The sequence below is a fragment of the Peromyscus californicus genome, unplaced genomic scaffold (genome assembly GCF_007827085.1).
Source record: "Peromyscus californicus insignis strain IS unplaced genomic scaffold, ASM782708v3 Scaffold_22__1_contigs__length_63687245, whole genome shotgun sequence".
Lineage (NCBI taxonomy): Eukaryota > Metazoa > Chordata > Mammalia > Rodentia > Cricetidae > Peromyscus > Peromyscus californicus.
Genome location: NW_026294525.1, coordinates 8946354 through 8966368, shown reverse-complemented (window position 1 = coordinate 8966368; position 20015 = coordinate 8946354). Strand labels below are relative to the sequence as shown.

Below are 20015 nucleotides of genomic sequence, written 5' to 3'. Positions count from 1 at the left end.
TTTTCAGCAAATGGATGTCTGCATGTAGAAGAATTCAAATAGATCCATACTTACCCCTGCACAAAACTCAACTCCAAATGGACCAAAGACCTCAACATAAGGCCAGAATCACTGAACCTGATAGAAGAGAAAGTGGGGGATAGTCTTGAACTCACTGGTACAGGAAAAGTCTTTCTGGACAGAACATGATTAGCACAGGCACTGAGATCAGCAATTAATAAATGGGATCTCATGAAACTGAAAAGCTTCTGTATGGCAAAGGACACCGTCCTTTGGACAAAGTGGCAGGCTGCAGTATGGGAAAAGATTTTTATCAACTACACATTCAATAGAGGGCTAATATCCAAAGCATATAAAGACCTCAAACACTGGACATCAAAGTAACAACAAATACCCAGTTTAAAAATGGGATACAGATCTAAATAGATAATTCTCAAAAAAGGAAAACTCAAATGACTGAGAAGCACTTAAAAAAATGTTAACATCCTAAGTCATCAGGGAATGCAAATCAAAACTACTTTGAGATTTCATCTTACACCAGTCATAACAGCAAAAAATCAATAATACAAGTGATAGCTCAAGTTGGCGAGGATGTGGAGTAAGGGGAACACTCATCCATTGCTGGCGGGAGTGCAAACTTGTACAGACACTATGAAAATGTGGTGGTTCCCCAGAAAGATAGCAATCGATCTATTTTAAGATCCAACTATAGCCGGGGCGGTGGTGGCGCACGCCTTTAATCCCAGCACTTGGGAGGTGAAGGCAGGTGGATCTCTGTGAGCTCAAGGCCAGCCTGGGCTACAGAGTGAGTTCCAGGAAAGGCGCAAAGCTACACAGAGAAAGCCTGTCTCAAGAAAAAAAAAAATCCAACTCTACCACTCTTGGGCATCTACCCAAAGGATATTTTCTGCTACAGAGACACTTGCTCAACCGTGTTCATTGCTACTCGATACATAATAGCTATTGGAAACAACCTAGATGTCTGTCAACAGATGAATGGATTAAAAAAAAAAGGGATACATTTACACAATGGAATATTCCTCAGCCATTAAAAAAATGAAATCATGAAGTTTTCAGGTAAATGAATAGAAGTAGAAAAAAAATCATCCTGCATGACATAACTCAGACCCAGGAAGACAAGATACAATATGTATTGCTTATAGGTGGATGGTAATCATTGATAAGTCATTGATAAGCAAGCGACAATCCATAAACCACAGAGGTTAGGTAGAGAGTCAGGGACTAGGAGAAAGGGTAGATCTCCCTAGAAAGGGGAAATGTAATAGATAGTTATAGACTCACAGGGGTCAGGTGGATATCGGAATGAGAGGATGACACAGGGAAGAGGGAGGTGAGTGAGGAAATACAGGAGGGACAGCTAAAACTAAGGGACATTAGGGGAAGTCATATGCAAAACTAATACAGCAGAAGCTTCCTGAAATATACACTATATGAAGGCAATCTGAATGAATTTGTCAGATAACAGGAGAGACAGAGACCCAACTGGACATCTCTCATCACCAAATGAAGCTTCCAGTACCAGGACTAGTACTAGGTTACATTCAATCAAGTTCTTGGCCAAAGGGGTCTCGTGGGGACCCCCAAACAACCAAGGCTGTTGCCAAAGTTATTGATATCTCCCCATAAACTGTAAGGCCCTATTGCTGAAGAGTTCAAGGTCAGCCTGATTTCAAAGCTCATGTTTCCACTCCTAAGTCTAAAGGAGGGTATTTCTGGCAAATACATTAGAGATTAATAGTTAATATAATTAGATAAAAATGTAGTTCTGTTCATTTGTGGAATTAAGGCAGTAGGGGAGGTTCTTTATCTAATCTGAAAGAGAGAGAGAGTTCTTTCCATTCGCTTTTGTTATCTGAAGTTCCTTAAGAGACTAGCATACCAAATTTTAGGACCAGATAAGAAAGTTTAATTTCATTTCAGAAGAATGAAGAGTCAAAAATAGAGCTTAAGACAGAGCCCAAAGTTTAATTATCCTGAATTTTAGGCAACAACAATATAACAAAAATGAATAAGCAAGGGATGGTGCTGGGTGTCACAGTACTGCCTGGTGCTGGGTGTCACAGTACTGCCTGGTGCTGGGTGGCACAGTACTGCCTGGTGCTGGGTGTCACAGTACTGCCTGGTGCTGGGTGGCACAGTACTGCCTGGTGCTGTGTGTCACAGTACTGCCTGGTGCTGTGTGTCACAGTACTGCCTGGTGCTGGGTGGCACAGTACTGCCTGGTGCTGGGTGTCACAGTACTGCCTAGGCTGGGTGTCACAGTACTGCCTGGTGCTGGGTGGCACAGTACTGCCTGGTGCTGGGTGGCACAGTACTGCCTGGTGCTGGGTGGCACAGTACTGCCTGGTGCTGGGTGTCACAGTACTGCCTGGTGCTGGGTGTCACAGTACTGCCTGGTGCTGGGTGGCACAGTACTGCCTGGTGCTGGGTGTCACAGTACTACCTGGTGCTGGGTGGCACAGTACTGCCTGGTGCTGGGTGGCACAGTACTGTCTGGGCTGGGTGGCATAGTGCTGCCTTGCCTGCCATAAGGCCGCAGGTTCAGCATTCAGTACTGGAGGAGAATAGCAGCATGCCTGTCAGAAAGGATCCGTGGGTCTGATTGGACTGGAGGCCTCCTCCACAGGATGAAACTCATGCCAGATACTGCAAAGCCAGCCGAAAGCCCGCGGCTAGGGAGGCTGTAGAGAGGAACTTACTATTGCTGTTTGCTAAGTGGTCATGTTCTCAAACCCCCTTCTCAATATCTGCGTTCCCACCCCTAGACACGGGCTGCCCTTGACCTTGGTCAGAGAAGTTTCTTTTGCAGTGGGCAGCAGTGAAGGCCGACTCATAACTGGTCAAAACACTGAGACTAAGTGATCGCGAATGCTCAGCCGTAGATGGGACAACCGTGCCAACCTCCCCGACCACCACCCTGGGAATACTGGGGAAGAGAGGGTGGAAGGATGTAAGAGCCAGAGGCTGGAGGACGGCCGTGAGATGCTGTCCTCTGAACACCGCATGGATGTCACACACATGAGCTCACAGCAGCTGTGGATGGAGGGGGGCCTCCAAGGGTCCCGCCCCTGAAAAGCTGTTGGCATTTGATGGGTGCTTGTGGAAAGGGAGTAACTTTTGTTGTTGTTGTTTTGTTTTTTGTTTTTTGAGACAGGGTTTCTCTGTGTAGTTTTTGCATCTGTCCTGGATCTCGCTCTGTAGACCAGGCTGGTCTCGAACTCAGAGAGATCCGCCTGGCTCTGCCTCCTGAGTGCTGGGGCTAAAGGCGAGCGCCACCAGCGACCGGCGAGAGCAATTTTCTTTAGGGGTATGGGCCCCAGTGGATGGATGACCCAACACCAAGGTGCTTGTGGGTGGCACTAACTGGACTCAGTAGGTTTAAGACGAGGTGAGAGGCACAAAGTTGGGGGCGAAGTGAGGAGCTGGAGAGAAAGTGTGCAGTGAATGTGGTAAGATTTATCTTATACATATATAAAGAATTTTCAAAGAAAAATAAATATTTTAATTAAAATGTTATAAGATTATAAAGTTTTGCCATATAATCATTTTCTGTTTACCGTGTCAGTATAGCCTTGTTGTTTTGTTTTATTTTGCTCTCCCATCTCCCCTACCCCCTACCCCCCCCACCCTCCACACACACACCCCTCCCACAAAAAAATAAGGGAAATGGATTTATTTGCAGTTTGGGTAGATCAAGCTGGTATTGCAGTCTAGTCTTGACTTTAATCAGATTGTTTCCTTACTTTTCCTTTTTTGTGTTGTTGTTTGTTTGTTTTTTGTTGTTTTATTTTGAGATAGGATCTTACTGTGTAGCCCAGGCTGGCCTGGTACTTTCTAAAAAGCCCAGGCTAATGTCAAACTTGAGACAATCCTCCTGCCTTAGCCTGAGTGTGGGGACTGCAGGCCTCAGCCACAGCACATGCGGCTTTATCCGTTTGAACTCAAGCCCCTCTGTGTAAGGCAATCCATTTTCTCAAATACTTGAGAGAGAGGGGAAAATTGCTTTCTAATGTATGCCTTAATTAAAAGAAATTGGGGGGAAGACGATTAATCACAAATGAAACCCTCTTAAGCTCCCATGGTGTGGAAATGGCCAAAATTGCCAAGCGACTCATTTATCTGAAACTGGGAGGTCTCTGGCAGGAACGACTAGATACCCTCAGCTTTGAAGTCACTGGTTTATCTTTTTTATATAAATTCCTCATCTTTGGCTTTCAACACTGTTGCCAGGTTCCGTGAGAAGATGCCCGAAGATAAGTTACTAAGAATAGCCAGCAGTTCTGCGGTTGAGCAGGGACCTCCCACTTTCCTGCCCACCCCGAGACCCCGGGGCCTCCAACAACACTAAAATCCTTAACTGTCCTTCCATGTGCTGCTTGCCACACCATGTTCTCATGTCTACACGGACATCAGTCTCCTCCAGTGTGGCCACTCGGGTCCTGGAAAACCTCAAGGGACCCAAAGCCTTGGTCTTTCTGTATACTTCCACCTCCGTTTCCACATCCCGCGCAGCTTTGAGTCAAAGTGAGGAAAGATCTCTCTGTGGCCTGGAGCATGCAGAAGGGAGGTCTCCACACTCTGGGCAGTAGACGTGGATTCCCCACAGAGGACACTTCACCATCTCCTCACCTCCTTGAACTTCACACATCAGAAGGAGGAAAAGAGAGAAAGAAGGGGTGGGTGAGGAGGTCCTACTTGGAATATGCAGGCAGGCAGTACACCCTACCACTAACCCTGACCCTCCAAAGCCCTCAACTCCGTCTGCCTCCAGAGCCCAAATGTCCTCATCTTCTTAAAAAGTACTGGGGTGCTCTTCCCTCTGTCTCTTCACTAGATAATAATTACAATTGTTTTCACTACCAAGTGTCTTAAATATGTCCAGATCTGCAATGACTAACACAACAAACATATGGACCTATCATCTAGATATTTTAAGCATTGAGGACACAAAAACCCATGGGCTGGTAATGTCCTCCAATCAGCTCCGAATCCAATGGCCTCTGACTCACTCCTGTGCCTACACCATGCGGGTCATGAGTTTGCACCATGGATACTGGCTGATGTGTGATAAAAGGTGCTATGAAATACCATACTGTCTTCAATGGGAGCTTTTCATATTTAAAATACATGGGGGAACATGGGTCACTGAAGAAGTGCTTCCTATTGGCAGAATCATAAATCTTACTTTGTTCAAGGTCACCATTATCCGACCTTAGAACTGGAAGAAGTACGAAGGGTCCACCCAATCCTACCTCCTCACCTAGAAATGGAAAAAGTGCAATCCAGGGTCCCACAAAACTCACTCAAAACAGGGCTGCCGAGTGACTTCTCTAGTGTCACCTGGCTAATGCTTTTTCCATCATGACATATTTTGCTTTCACGAGAAATAAAATAAAACCCACGTGTCCTCGCCTCAGCCATCAGCAGGAGCTAACGGAAGAGCAGACATGGTACTCGGTGCCTGCTTATCAGGCTCCCTTCCTCTGGCTGGGTTTCCAGCCCCCCACTCTCCTCTGATTGTCCAGAGCCTGACTGTCCTGGGGTGGCTGTCTCCAGAGTTTGCCCCATTTTCCCATAAACTGCCACATGGAGTCCCATTCTCTCTGTCCTTAGCTGCAGCTGGCTGATCCGAACAAGGCCCTGGCCTGCCTGGTACCCCTTTAATGGCCTCAAATCCTACCATGTGAACAGAACTGCCTGCCCATGCCTCCCACACCTGCCCCACATCACTGACCAAAATTCCTTGAGTAGATCTCTCTCTCTGTCTCTCTGTCTCTCTCTCTGTCTCTCTCTCTGTCTCTCTCTCTCTGTCTGTCTCTCTCTCTCTCTCTCTCTCTCTCTCTCTCTCTCTCTCTCTCTCCATCATCACATAATATTACAAGATGCAAAGAACATAGAAAGGAAATAACAGGGGCTGCCTACATGGCTCAACAGGTAAAGGTGTTTGCTGCTAAGCCTGATGATCTGAGTTTGATCCCTGGAACCCACGTAGTGGAAGAGTGCTACCTCCTGAAAGTTGTTCTCTGACCTCCACAGGTACACCATAGCATGCACACATGCGTGCGTGAGCACACACACAAGTGCCTGTGCACACATATACACACGTATAAATAAATGTGGTTAAAATTTTTAAAGAAAGGAGGAACTAAAGAAGGAACAAAAAAACATACCTAATCCACTAACAACAATCTTACACTGAAAAGTAACTAATAATCTTCTTTTGAACAATTTGCCAAATGGCTAAGTCTTCAATCAATCAGTCAAGGCACTGAAATCACCAAAGACACAAGAAGACTGCCACACCCGCGTTTTTATGTCAGGGAGAAAGCGAGGCATCTGGACTTCTAATTACTTACAGCCTTGATACTCCACATGAATCCAACTCATACTTCCCAGATGCCTCCCAGAGAGGCCAGGCTCTGGTTTCACGGGCACCATGCCACCTCAGAGTGGTGTCTGTGTCTAGACTCCATGAAACTGAGGAGTCTTTGGTCCAGAAAGAATTCTGCCTACAACCTTCAGGCCTTTGTGATCAGCCCTCCAGGGAATGCCCCAGAGAGATCTGGTTCTTGAAGCCTTGGAACCTACCAAGTTAGACCCTAGGTCCAGAAGAAATTAATGCACTAGAATTAAGCTTTTGTAAATTTTAAATTTCTAAGGTGTGATGACTTCTGGGTCACTTTCCTGCAGAGCTGAACTTACTGCTGTTTCCAGCAGGGTCTTCCTACAGAATTCCTCAGTGGCTCCCACAGGAGGCCTTTTTTTCTTCCCTTTATCTAAGTTCTTGAGCCCTAGGATTTGGATAAAAATACATTTTTTTAAGTCCTAGTTGTAAGAAGGACCCCTGCAGTTGACCATGCACCATCACTAGGCTGGATCTATTCGCTTGGTCTCTTGCAGTCACAGTCGCTTGCATGTGTCTGTGTTGGGTGGTGATGAGCCCTAATGCACATACTAAACAATCCCTCTGCCACCCAGCCACACCAGCTCCTCCTCCATGTCTTCGTGTTTCTGGACACCTGGGAAGTGCAGCTGGTCACCTGCTCACTCAGTGCCCTTCAGAAAGGCAGGCCCAGAAACCAGAGCACTGCTTCTAGAACCTTCTTTGCCCTGAACCCAGCAAATGTCTCAAGCTCTTTCAGGCTCAATTTCTTCCTCTTAAACAATGGCAATAGTTTTTTACCTTCCAAGAGTTATTCATAGTGTATAAATGAGTAACTGCGTGTGCACCTCTGAAAACCATTGCCTAGCACACAATGAGCCCACATGTATAGTCTCACGGCTCTCAGTAGGCCTCATAAATGCCAAGTCCTGGAAGAATATTGGAGATGGGCTTGTATGCAACCCCTTCCAATACTCAAGACAGATACCTAGGGAGATTAACTAATCTCCCACATGTATGCCGCTGGTTGGGGTGGGTATCCCTTTGCTCTAGCCACAATCTAAGGTGCCTATCGCCCATTGCATCCTGAAGGCAGTTTTCTTTCTTAGCTCAAGCCCTCTCCTAGAGGCCACAAAGCCATCTTTAAAACAGACGATGTTCTCTGTTAAGCTACTAAGAAGGCCTGCTTGCACCCCAGTCAGCCTGACTCAACTTCCAGAGCCACATCTGACCTGTGCTGCATTTCATGAGCTTGGCCCAGAACCTCCTTTCCCTTCCTTTCTCCCCCCACCCCCTTTCAACCCTCTCCTTTCCCCCCCAGACCTTTAGGTCCTCTAGATACTCACCAGAGCCTTGCCTAAACTTTATTTAAGGGTCCAAAAGCTTGGGTTGGTTTACAGGGAAGATCCAACCCACCTATCATGGATCACAGTCTCCTGCTCATCACGCCTCCTACAAATCATCTCAGATCCAGAGCCACCAAGGGCCATGCCACCTCACCCCAACGACAAGAAAGTAACCACAGGAGAACATTTCACAGCTAGGCTGATGGACATAGTTTCAGCATAAGAAACAAGTTGGATAAATGTGCTTTCTTGTTAGGATTCTCCAGCGACTTATCCAGTGACGACTATGACACTTGTCGTAAAGTACATACATCTTCAGAATCCATTTCTGAGCAAGTGAGTAAAATTCAAGGCTACCCAAAACGAGTTGGTTGAGTTCTTGGGTGAAAAAAAAAAAAAAGAACACTTAGAAGAAGGGCCAAAACTCACAACAGAAAAATTCTGCTTTCAAAGTCTCCATAAACAGGCTATGCACTAACATTTCTATAAGTCATAAGGCTTTGAAACACCCCGGAAATTAGATCTCATTCCGTAATGTTTTCTGTGATGATTAGAGGGAATGGTGGGACAGCCCAGGGTTACAGGCAAGAAAAACATCTTCCCTATGAGTTCAGGGTAACAGTCACACATTTCCCTGCTTGTGCGGTCTATAGAGCAAGCATTGCGTTTGTTAAATTAATATTCTGTCAGGTTTCATAAGAAAGCGGTTAATTAAGATTACTTTATTCTGAGACTATGACGAAAGAATAACAAACCTTTAGTTGCTATTTTCACTTGCATCATCCTTAAGAAAGCCAGGTGGGTGGTCGAAGCTTGGAGGGTCTCCAGCGATGCGCCTGCACTTCTCAGATCTGGAGTCTGCTCCACCTGACGGACACACAAGGTCCTAGGCGGGGTCCTTCTAGAGGCAATATTAGATACAACTAAAGGCAGAACACACACAAACCCTTCCACATCTCCAGCAAGTCTGCATGGAGGGCTGGCTGTGTCCCTGGGGTGACAGTCTCAAGTGGAGACACTTACTTGGTTGTGAGTCTTCCATCACCCTAGTGGAGCATCTCAGATAAAGTCAGCATCTGGATGACAATTAGAAACAGGCCAAGTCCGTTGTCATTCTCACTGCTGGATGCCCGAGCACTCTCTCAGATCTTCTGCCCTGGGATGCACATGCTCTGAGACCTTGCTGATCGGGGTGAAACCCTCTGCTATAATTGAAAAACCATCTATCATGCTGTTTCTAGGAGCCCCGAGGCCTCCCTTTGGTCCAGCTGGTTTCTGCACAAGCCCTGCCAAAGCTGGAAGGTGGTGCTCCTCAGGTCTGGCTGTAGCAGAAACAAACCCACCTCGCACCCTGACACTGGGTAACTCACCAATTCAAGCTGCAACTCTGCTGGGCTCAGTTTCCCTGGTTGGTGGCCCTAGACCTCCACCCTACCAATGCCCTCATTTGTTACTTTTCTCTTTTATTGAATTTACATGTCTTCATATCATGCACAATAATTTTTAAAGATTTCTTTTTAGTTTATGTGTATGAGTGTTTGCCTGAATAGAATATATTTGACTGTCCTCACAACCTGCCTGCCTTAAAAGGCCCTTTCTGGACTACTCACCACTCTTTTCATGTCAGGATTTCAAGTCCTGAGTCAGCTTGACACAATCACTCATCTGCCCTCTAGAGGCTGCCCAACTGACCAGCTGTCTCAGGAGACTACCCAGAATGCCCTCTCCTCCCCACCTCTCCGTCCATTGCATGATTCTTACTCCTCCTTACAGATTCCATTCAGCTCCATCAGTACTGGTCTTTATGCAATCAACTGTAGGAGCGTCATGTGTCCCTAAGTCACCTAGATCACACTGTGTTACACACAAATGATTGGGAAAGACTTTAAAAAAAATCACCTTCACATGAAATGAAGTCTATTAAGTTAAGCATAAGGGGACATAAGGGGAAACATGGAGTGGGGATTACTGAAATTAAATTAAATCAATGATAAGGGTGGAACTGACTAGAAGGTAACCTGTAAGCACAGGCTGTGCTTCAGTGTGATGGGCCCACTCTGTGAGTCACTCAGGGCCACCTAGGCTCTGTCCCACACTGGCCATGCTTCTGGTTCTTTTTCCTTTTGACACAGGATGAATCGGGGCAGATAAAGCAAGGATATTACCGTCTGATGATGGAAAGCTTTCAAAAAGACACATAACACCATAAAGAATTCAAATCATAAACGCTGAAGAAAAACTATATATACCAATAGCTAGGAAAGAAAGAGGGTACAAATTCTAAGGAGATTCATAGAGGAAAGAGGCTTCAGTGAGCCCCAGAAGGAAGACAGGGTGAAAGGAAAAGGCAATTAGACATACTAGAATCTTCATGAGGACAGGAGAGAGCTAACAGACCACCCACGGTAAAGCAGGTGGTAGCACAGGTATGTTAAAGAGAGCTGAGCATGTGTGGAGGATGACAGGCAGGAGGAGGGACCTATTTCAGCCAATGAAAAGAGCCCAACCCAATCCTATGGTTGAGTATTCCCTGGGGAAGTGATGAAGGACAATGGAAATAGAATTGCTGGGCCTGAAGGTCAGGCCTAGCTCTTCCTCTGAGAAGCACAAGCCAGCATGAGGATTCAGATGTCCACGTGAGTTTCCTCTGTAAAGTGGGAGCCACCAAGGTCCTTGCCAAGGATGAGCAAGTTATAGGGAGGGTTGGGAGATGAGAGAAGCAGAAAAGATGTATGATAAACATTGAAAATTGTGATGACTGGTCAAATAAAGACAAATGAGCCAGGCAGTGGCAGCACACACCTTTAATCCCAGAGGCAGAAGCAGGCAGATCTCTGAGTTCAAAGCTGGCCTAGTCTACAGAGTGAGTTCCAGGACAGCCGGAGCTACACAGAGAACCTTGTCTTGAAAAAAAGAAAAAAAAAAGACAAATGAAGGGACATAGAGTATTGGTGAGTAGAAAGCTCAGTTTGCAACTTTCCCTCTGATGCTCACATACTTGAAAAAAAAGAACAGAAGTACGAGACTTAAGAGAACAATATAGTGTGGTGTGGGCAGGAAGAGGACAGAGCCTGGAGCGCAATGAGTGACTCAGAGCCCAAAGACTGCGAGACCCCACTCTAACAGACTGAAGCAATGTCATGCTAAAATCTGCTCTGCATCATTAGCAGTAGAGTGAGGTGACCAGGAAAATCATCATATTAGGCTGGAATGCCTTCAGATTCTGTTTTAGGATCTGAGTACCGGCATGCCTGATTTAATCTTGCCTGAGCCTCCAACACCATGGAACGAAATAGGAGGATACGCTATTCACGCAAAGAACCTTTAGCATGGCATATTATTCTGTCAGTTGTGCAGCAACACTCGTTTCCACCGCTTAGTTCATGATCAGTGAGGCAGGCACAAGACCAAATTGCATAGTTCTAAAGAAAATATAAACATACACACATAAACAGTATCTCCATGAAGCATAGCATTTGGCAAGTTCACTCTAAATAATTCACACTTGTCTTCTACCAAAACACAACCCTTATGCAGCTCAGCCCAAATATATATATACCCAAGCTTTATATATGTCACCACTGACAGAGTATGGTCTGTTCTTTGCATTCCGATGTTTTGTTTTCCTCAGACTGTGTTTATTATGTAAAATATTTTAGGGTTCCCAAAAGTGATGACATTGAAGTGATTCATTTATGTATTAAAAATAGATCACTTTCTGTATAGTTAGGCAAAGTAGACATGCTTGGCCAATATGTCATTAAATTGGCTGCCAAAGTTAGCCTGGCTGTGTGGTAAAGCAAGGGTAGTAGTCATAAGCCAAGTGGGAGACTGTCAAGACAAGGAGACTAGAGGACCAGGCAGGATGGTGAGGATGGGGAGAAAGAAGAGCAATTTTTCTAGAGGGAGGCATGAAGGGAAAGGGCAGTCATGGGGGTGGGTGGGGTGTTAGAGGTATGCACAGGGAGGATGGCCAAGTTCGCACACAGAGTGGGTCCTAAGAACAAGGATCCAAGTGTGAACGGGGTTGCTGGCCCCGTCACCTGGAATGAGAAGGATGAATCTCGGTCATGGTGTGGTTTTCCTTCTCCCATCTCTTCACCGTAAGATCACTCACTTCTCCAATACCCGGTCTGCACTCAACTGTTCTGCATCTAACAAACCCACTTGGCCACTCTTGGCACCCAGTAAAGGCTGGTTGCTTGTCTCTACTAACGTACAGTCCTTTAAGAGGCCTTCCTGAGCCCGTAGACTCTTGCTTCTTCACTGTGGGGAGGTGATGGAGACCTTGTACACTAGTGTCACTAGCCTTAATGCTCTGTGTGGATGAACAGGTAATCCATCTGTCCTTTTCTGAACTATAAGATCCCACAAGGCAAGAGTTGTGTTTATGAATGTCCATACCCCAGGCTGACATAGGGTTTGCGCTCAACTAATTAATATTTAAGAGTAGAGGTTTGGGGCTATGGAGCTGGCTCAGTGGGGAAAGTGATTGTTGTGCAAGCACAATGACCTGCGTTCTAGTCCCTAAAACCCAGTAACATACATACTGTAACCTCAGCAGGACATTATGAAGAGATTGGAAGAGGAAATGAGAGAATCCCCAAAAGCTCAAAGGCCAGCTAACCTGGAGTATTCTACAATGGGCAAGAGACGCTGTCTCGAACCACTTGGAAGGTGAAGACCAACACCTAAAGTTGTCCCCTGACCTCAGCATGTGACATACATGTGTGTGTGTGTGCCAACACACACCATAGACACACCACAAAAAGGGTTTTGTTTAGAATAGAAGTCCTCAGCCAGTGACTATTAAATCTTCTGGGTCATGTCTCAGAACACAGAGCCCACCCAAATCCTGGAGGTTCTAATCTCCAGGCTGCATTGGGCCACTGGCATGCTTCTTGGCTGAATTTGGTGCTGTCTACGGCCTTGAATCTTTTCTGTAGAGATGCTTAGCTATATTCTGTAGTGGCTCCTTCCCTCAATCTTGGGATTAGGAAGCCGCAGGGTTCTGCCAGAAACCTAGGCTCCTAGGCCAGATGAGTACACAGTCAAGTCCAAGCCCCAGGAAATAGTGCATGGCTAAGGAACCAGAGGAACTTAGGCAAGTCCCTGCACTTCTCGGAGCCTCGTCGTAACATTTAATAGTACCCTACAGCACAGAGTGGACACTCAAGCTGGTCATGATAACATGTCTAATTGAGGGCATGCCCTCACCATTCAGACCTGGTGATTCTATTAGGAAGGATGAGTAGCTTGGTTACTGACCTCATTAAAACCTCATACTAGCTCCCAAAAGCCTAAGCAGAGAATAGCTCTGTTTCTTCACATCATGGACGAGGGAATTCCATTGGAGGCAGGTGTCACACCCAAGCACCTGAGTGTTCCAGCAGAAGCAATCATCACCTTCCTGCCCTTACTCCACCCACCGGCTCATCAGTGCACACCTGCCCTCTTCCTGGGGAAACACACGAAGACGCTCCAGGTGGCAGGGGTAGTTGCAGGTCCATTCAGCCATCAACGGAGTCAGCTGCAAACTGTTCAGATCAAGAGGAAAGCAGCATGCTTTCATCCAACTTTGTCCAGGACAAAATTCAAACCAAAAAGAATCCTGTGAGCTCAAGTAGAAACCAGACAGAGGTGTCTAAAGAATGAACAAAAGAATGTGCTGGAAGGGAGCAGTGTGGGAGGATCATAGAGGCCCTGGTGACATTTATACACTGCAGACTATTAACTAGAAAACCAGTAGGTTTAACACTCCGTGTCTCCGAAGGGATTCGAATGGGGATGATAATGACAACCAAGGCCAGTCATTGGCCAGATTGTTTTATAAGAACCAATTCATCAAAACTTATACCCATATTTTGGGTTGTGTGCATCATATTCCTCATTCTATAGATGAAGAAACCAAGATGAAAATATCTTAAAGGGTGTGTCAGAGCCTGTAAATACCAGAGCTGGAATCTGCTGATGTCTGACTCAAGAGCAGTGTTCCCAATCACTGCATGAGTGTTACCTTCCAAAGAGCTGAAAAGCAGACAGAGCAAATAGCAGGTGGCAGAAGTAGGCATAATTTAAAACAAACAAATATAGAGCCTATATGATCACAAGTTCAAAGCTAGCCTGGACTGCATAGCAAGAGCCTGGATCAAATAAAATTAAATTAAATTAAATAAGTAAGCATAGTACTTTCCCCCAAGATCATTATTTTGTGTTTGCAGAAATCTAATCTGTTGCTCAAAACTCATCTCTCCTGGGACTGGTGAGATGGCTCAATGGTTAAGAGCACTGACTGTTCTGCCAGAGGACCTACGTTCAATTCCCAGCATCCACATGGTAGCTTATGACTCTGCAACTCCAGTTCCAGATCTTCTGACTTCCTCGGACACTGCACATGAGTGGGGCACAAACATACGTGTATCATATATATAAAAAATAATAAAATAACATTTTTTAAAATCTGCCCTGAAATATTTTCGTAGGAGGGCTGTCAAGAACAGCTTGTTTTCGTCTGTTTGGCAGGTAAGGTAAGATGCACAGATGTTAGACTAGCTCTCCAGTTATTCCGTCCAGTAATTCGTCTGGTGGGAGCAACCCTCCTCACCTCACAGGAACTGAAGAACCAATGACTCAAGGGACAGGACCCCAAGGACCGGCTCCCAGGCTGCGTCTGTACTTCACTGCCTCTGTCTTCTCAGACCGTGATTTCTAGAAGACATCTGTCAAAAAGGGAAGAGAGAATCACTGTAGGGAAAGGTAAAGAGAAGGACCAAGGCTCAAAACAGAAGTTAAAAACATTATCATTGAAAATGACAGACACCTAGAAACATAAAACATTTTCAGACTTGCAACTGAAATGGAAGACAGGGGGCACTGATAATGAAAGCATGCCCAGAGTCTTCCTTAAGCTGTCCCAGGTGTCCTGATGCAGGAGTGCTGAAGGCCCCGTGCTGAGAGAGGCCCCATCTGGATGCTTTGGAGATGTAACTAGGTGACCTCATGTTTGTTCCCTGAGCTCATTTTGGACGGCTCCGTGGATCAGCAGATTGTCTTCTGCGGCTTTTAATGTCTGCCTTTGCTGTCTTCCCTTGGCATGATCTCCTAGTTAGGAATTTCATCACAAACTTCCCTGAACTCTCTCCCTGTCATCCTGGTTGTTCATCATTGGACTCTGCTGAAGTCACTCATGTTGGTAGCTTTCACCATGCAATGCTCCTTTATAGATAGCTGTGGTAGAAACTGGTTGCTTAGCACCCACTGCTCCTGCTTCCTTCTGGGCACACAGACAGCTTCCCTGTCTATTCAGTGTACTAAGAGATCTACAGTGTGATCTGGTCCTGGTGGGAGAACCTGAGTGGAATGATGCTCTCTGTCTTCAGGATCCTAACACTACCTCTTACAGTACTGAGTTCTGCTTTGGTCACGTTGTTTGAGCTGCCCGTGGGATACCCAGCTCGATGGGTTTGAGATGAGTGTGAACTTGAGCTAGAATCATTGGCAGAGGAGCAACCACCGTGACCCACATCTATAATCCCAGCACTTGCAAGGCCGATGCAGGAAGATCCCCAGCTCAAGGGTACCCTGGGCTACATAGTGAGCTCAAGGTCTGCCTGTCCTGAGTGTCTTCCTGCAAGGCTATCACCAAAAACAGAAGGGGGGGAGGGAAAGAAGGAGTATGGGGAGGACAGGGAGGAGGGAGAGGAATTGGCAGAGATGTAAATGTCCAGAGATTTCAAAACAAGGATATCAAAGATAGATTCATGAAGAGCTAGCACTTAATAAATATTGAAATTCCATGAAAATTAAGAGAGGCACTTCCAGGAGGTGGCAGCCAGATGTGACAACTGTCACTACATGTTTTATGAGAGGAGGAATGAGAAACAGCTGTAGATTTTGATGGTGCTAATTCCACTGACAGAACAGGGCTCAGGGTGCAGAGCAGTTTTTGCAAGTCGGAGATATAGACAGAGGTTTCTGTCCCATGAGCAACTCTCAAATACCCAGCATCTGCTTCTCAAATTGCCACATAGAGGCTTATATCAATTATAAATGCTCGGCCAATAGCTCAGGCTTGTTACTAGCTAACTCTTACATTTAAATTAAACCATAATTCTTATCTATGTTTAGCCATGTGGCTTGGTATCTTTTCTCAGTAGGACATTCTCATCTTGCTTTTCTGTGTTTGCCGGTGACTCTCTCACTCCGTCCTTCCTCTTCCCAGAATTCCCCTAGTCTGGCTCTCATGCTCAATCTCTTCCTGTCCAGCTATCAACCAATCAGCTTTTTCTTAGCCAATGAGAGTAATACATAGTCATAGTGTACAAAAAGATGGTTCCACAGCACTGGGGGTAAATGAAGGGCAGGGGTGCAGGCAGGGAATAGAGACTTCTAGCATTTGTGAGAGCCAGGACTTCAGCAATGGGGCAAGGAATTCACATGGGACAGTGACAAACCAAAGCAGAAATTAGGTCCATGGAACTGGAGAGGTGGCTCAGCATTTAAGAGTGCTTGCTGCTCTTCCAGAGGGTCCATTTCAGTTCCCAGCACCCATGTCAGCAGCTCACACCTTTAATTCTAGGCCCAGATGATCTGATGCCCTCTTCTGGCCTTCATGGGTACCTGTATGTTTACCATTTTAGAAGTAGTGGGACTTGGGAGAGTGGAGCCTAAAACTGAGGCAGAGTAAAGTCTCGTGCAATAGCCGACTTTATCCAAAGCATCAAACAATTTATACTTGAGGGTAAAGTGCCCCAAAACAGGGCATGCCATACATGGCAAAAAACAAGTTTTCCACAGAGGCATATAAACAAATAACAACAGCCAGTTATAATGAATAATCTGAAGTACACTCACTCCTATCTACTCCACCTGGGAGGAGCATGAAAACACATCCCAAGAGCAATTCTGTGTTTTTGAAGAAACTGAGGCCACAAGACTCTTGTCTTGTTTTCTCACAAGAACCCAGAATTCTCACATGTCTCCATTCTTAGACTCTTCCACCCTAAACCTACACAAACATACACACACACACACACACACACACACACACACACACACACACACACACCACTAAAATAAACTTTTTAAACAATAGAAATTAGAGAGTATCTTAGGGTTCTATTACCATAATGAAATACCATGACCAAAAAGCAGTTTAGGGGAAAAGGGTTTATTTGGCTTACACTCCAGGGTCATAGTCCATCATTGGAGGGAGTCGGGACAGGAACTCAAACAGGGCAGGAACCTGGAGGCAGGAGCTGATGCAAAGACCATGGAGGGGTGCTGCTTACTGACTTGTTCCTCGTGGCTTGCTTAGTCTGCTTTCTTATAGAACCCAGGAATGGCACCACCCATCACTAGTTAAGAAAATGTCCTACAGCTGGATCCTACGGAGGCATTTTCTCAATCGAGGTTCCCTCCTTTCAGATGACTCTAGCTGCTGTCAAGTTGACATAAAACTATCCAGCACAGGGGTGTATCATCTCTTCAATTTGGAAATGATAGAGAAATGGGTGAATAATGGGAGACAACACACATTCCAACTAAAATCCAAAAACTAACGTACAAGATGTTAAAGGTGGCAGATGTACATGCAGGTTTTAATTTTCTTCTTTTTTTAATTTCTGTCTTTCTGGTGTTTCCAATGTAAACTTTATATTCATTTGTGAGAGTAGGAGCGCTGGGGACGTTGTTTCAGTGAGAGATGCTTCACTTACTTGTAAGCAAACAACCAGAGACAAGAGAAAAGAGCAACTTCCAGGGGCATTGTGAGGACAGAATTCCAGGCTAGTCGAGACTCATCCAGTGTCTTATTTTCTGTCACACAGGAGACAAAGACACCAGCCGAGGAAGACAAGGGGACATAGAATGAGGAGTTCAGAACCAAGATGCTGAGGACACTCGAGGAGTGTGGACCAACACTCATGCCCCACCCACTCAGCGCCAGCCCTGCCTCCAGCACACCTTGGCTGCATTACCTGCCTCTTCATCCAGACAGGCTCCTCCTTTCATTCTATAAAAAACAATTTTCCAAAAAGAAACTAAGCTCCTTATTGGTTCCTGTGTAATCCCACTCCAAACCTGTCATCCTTATCCCACCTGGGAATGGGAAACAACCATGAATTCACTCACCACGTGTTACTAACGGTGGATAATAATGCTGCTACTTCCTGGTGGTAAAGTTGCATTGTGGGATTTCTAGAGCTGTATATTTGAACCCAAAGGTAGATATTTCCAGCTCTGTCTTGGGTGAGAAAGACACTTTGCAAAAGAAGAAATTTGCATATGTTAGACCAACCTTGCATCCATGACATGAAAAGAACTTGGTCACAGTGTATGATCTTTTTGATATGTCCTTGAATTCAATTGCAAGCACTTTGTTGAGAATTTTTATATCTATGTTCATCAGAAAAATCGGTTTATGTATTAGCCTTATCTGGTTAGGACTATCTTTGCCGAATGAGCTTTTCAGTCCCTTCTCTGTGAACGATTTGAGGAGTGTTCGGTGGAATCTTTTAGAGATTTGGAAGAATCAACACCACAGTCCAAAGGGACTTCATTTATTTCAGTGTTAGATATAAGGGGCTTAGTCTGGGGCTAGAGAGATGGCCTGGCAGTTACAAGTATACACTGCTCTCGAAGGGGACCCAAGTTTAAGTCCCAGCACCCACATCAGGTGACTCACAACCACCCCTAAGCCACTCCAGCTCCTGGGAATCCTATACCCTCTCTGGCTTCCTCGGGTCCTAGCGTGCACAAAACCCTACACACACCGGTCAGGACCCAGCAGATTTGGAGAGCGGCAGGTAACTAACATGAGACAAGGGCTAAGAGCATCTAACGTAGAGACTGTGGACTCACACACACACACACACACACACACACACACACACACACACACACACGATTGCAAAGGGATTGTGGCTTGAGAAAGTACAGAAGTAGTTATCATCTGACCCGCACCTGAGCAGCGGGATTTGTGAGGAAACAGACAGGCAGCCACTGCTTCCTCCCAGTCCTGATTATGTGTTAGCTGCTCTCTCTTCACCTTCCTTCCTCATCTCACATTCTCCTGAGCCGACGAAGCCCTCGCTGGCATCGCCTCCTCTAGAAGCCATGTTTCACGGCAGCCGTCTTTCCTCAGTACTAAGCTTTCTCCTGTCCCAAATCTGTCACTGTGTCACTGGTCATGTCTGTGCTCTCCCGGTTCTCGTAGGACAGATGACTTTTGATGGTGTCCTGGGGACTTTGCAGGCCACATCACAGGGAGCAGGTGATTTTGGAAACACCCAAAGGCAGCAGCACCTCTGCCCCACGCACTTGGAGAGGACTCTGGGCTCTACCTCTGTTTACTGACGGTTCCCATGGAGACAGACCCATCAGCCCCATGGGCTCTTCCAAGTAAGAAAGGCATAAGATCAGTGTGATTTGTTCCTTGTCTCCAAGGACTGTCAAACAATTGGAAAGAGAGAGAGAGAGAGAGAGAGAGAGAGAGAGAGAGAGAGAGAGAGAGAGAAACTAAAAAAAGAAACACTGTAAGTTGCTTAAAATTTCTCAAGTTTGAAACACACAAGGAAACATCTTGTTTCTTGTTTCTATACATGGATTCCCCTAAAACATAGGACACTGGATTCTGGCGGGTCCTTTGCTAATGAGTTATTTATTATGACAAAGCCAGTTGTCAGTGGCCACATGGAGTCCCCTGGGCCAGAGTGTGGGAGGCCCTGGCTAAGGAAACCATGTCATTCCTTGAGCTATGGAATATTGTTCTGGCAGAAAGCTAGTGGCTGTATGTTCTCATTCCGAGGAAAGCATCCAAAGCCGGCCCTCCTCCAGTTTATCATAAGCATGCCATTCCTTAGACTGGCTTGCTTTTCCTGGGACAAGCTCTGTGGGCATGCTCTTCTGCTGGAGGGCTGTCATGCTTCAGCCATCCTGCACACACAGTAGTAAGGACCAGAGCCTCAGCTTGCACCGCTCCAAGAGACAGTGGGAAAAGTGATCATTTCAGGGTGTTCTCAGGGGGAGGGGCCTAGGACTCCAACCAGAGGAGCCCAAGAACAGCCTGCAGCTCGTATTTTTTTTTCCAGTTCAATCTATTTAAGATCTGGCTTACCAGGGAGGAGGGAAGCACATCTGAGAAATAAATCAACCCTAGTCCCAAGGTTCTGTTTCAATTGTTTCAGTCCGCAGTCTGCCCTTGCTGTGATGCTGTTGCGAGGGCCTGCTGCTGCACGCTCCCAGAGGCGGACTGTGTTCGCACAATT

The 20015-nt window shown here is 45.9% G+C and overlaps 1 long non-coding RNA gene across 1 annotated transcript in view; it reads right to left on the bottom strand.

The window, feature by feature from the left end:
• Nucleotides 1-14464, bottom strand: part of LOC128118328 (uncharacterized) — a 31685-nt gene extending 17221 nt beyond the window's left edge. Inside the window, exons 1-4 of the long non-coding RNA XR_008221152.1 lie at nucleotides 14354-14464; nucleotides 8773-13286; nucleotides 8505-8650; nucleotides 55-117 (exon numbers count right to left, since the gene is read on the bottom strand). This is a non-coding gene — a long non-coding RNA (uncharacterized LOC128118328). The remainder of the gene's footprint in view (nucleotides 1-54; nucleotides 118-8504; nucleotides 8651-8772; nucleotides 13287-14353) is intronic.
• Nucleotides 14465-20015: the final 5551 nt, after the last annotated feature.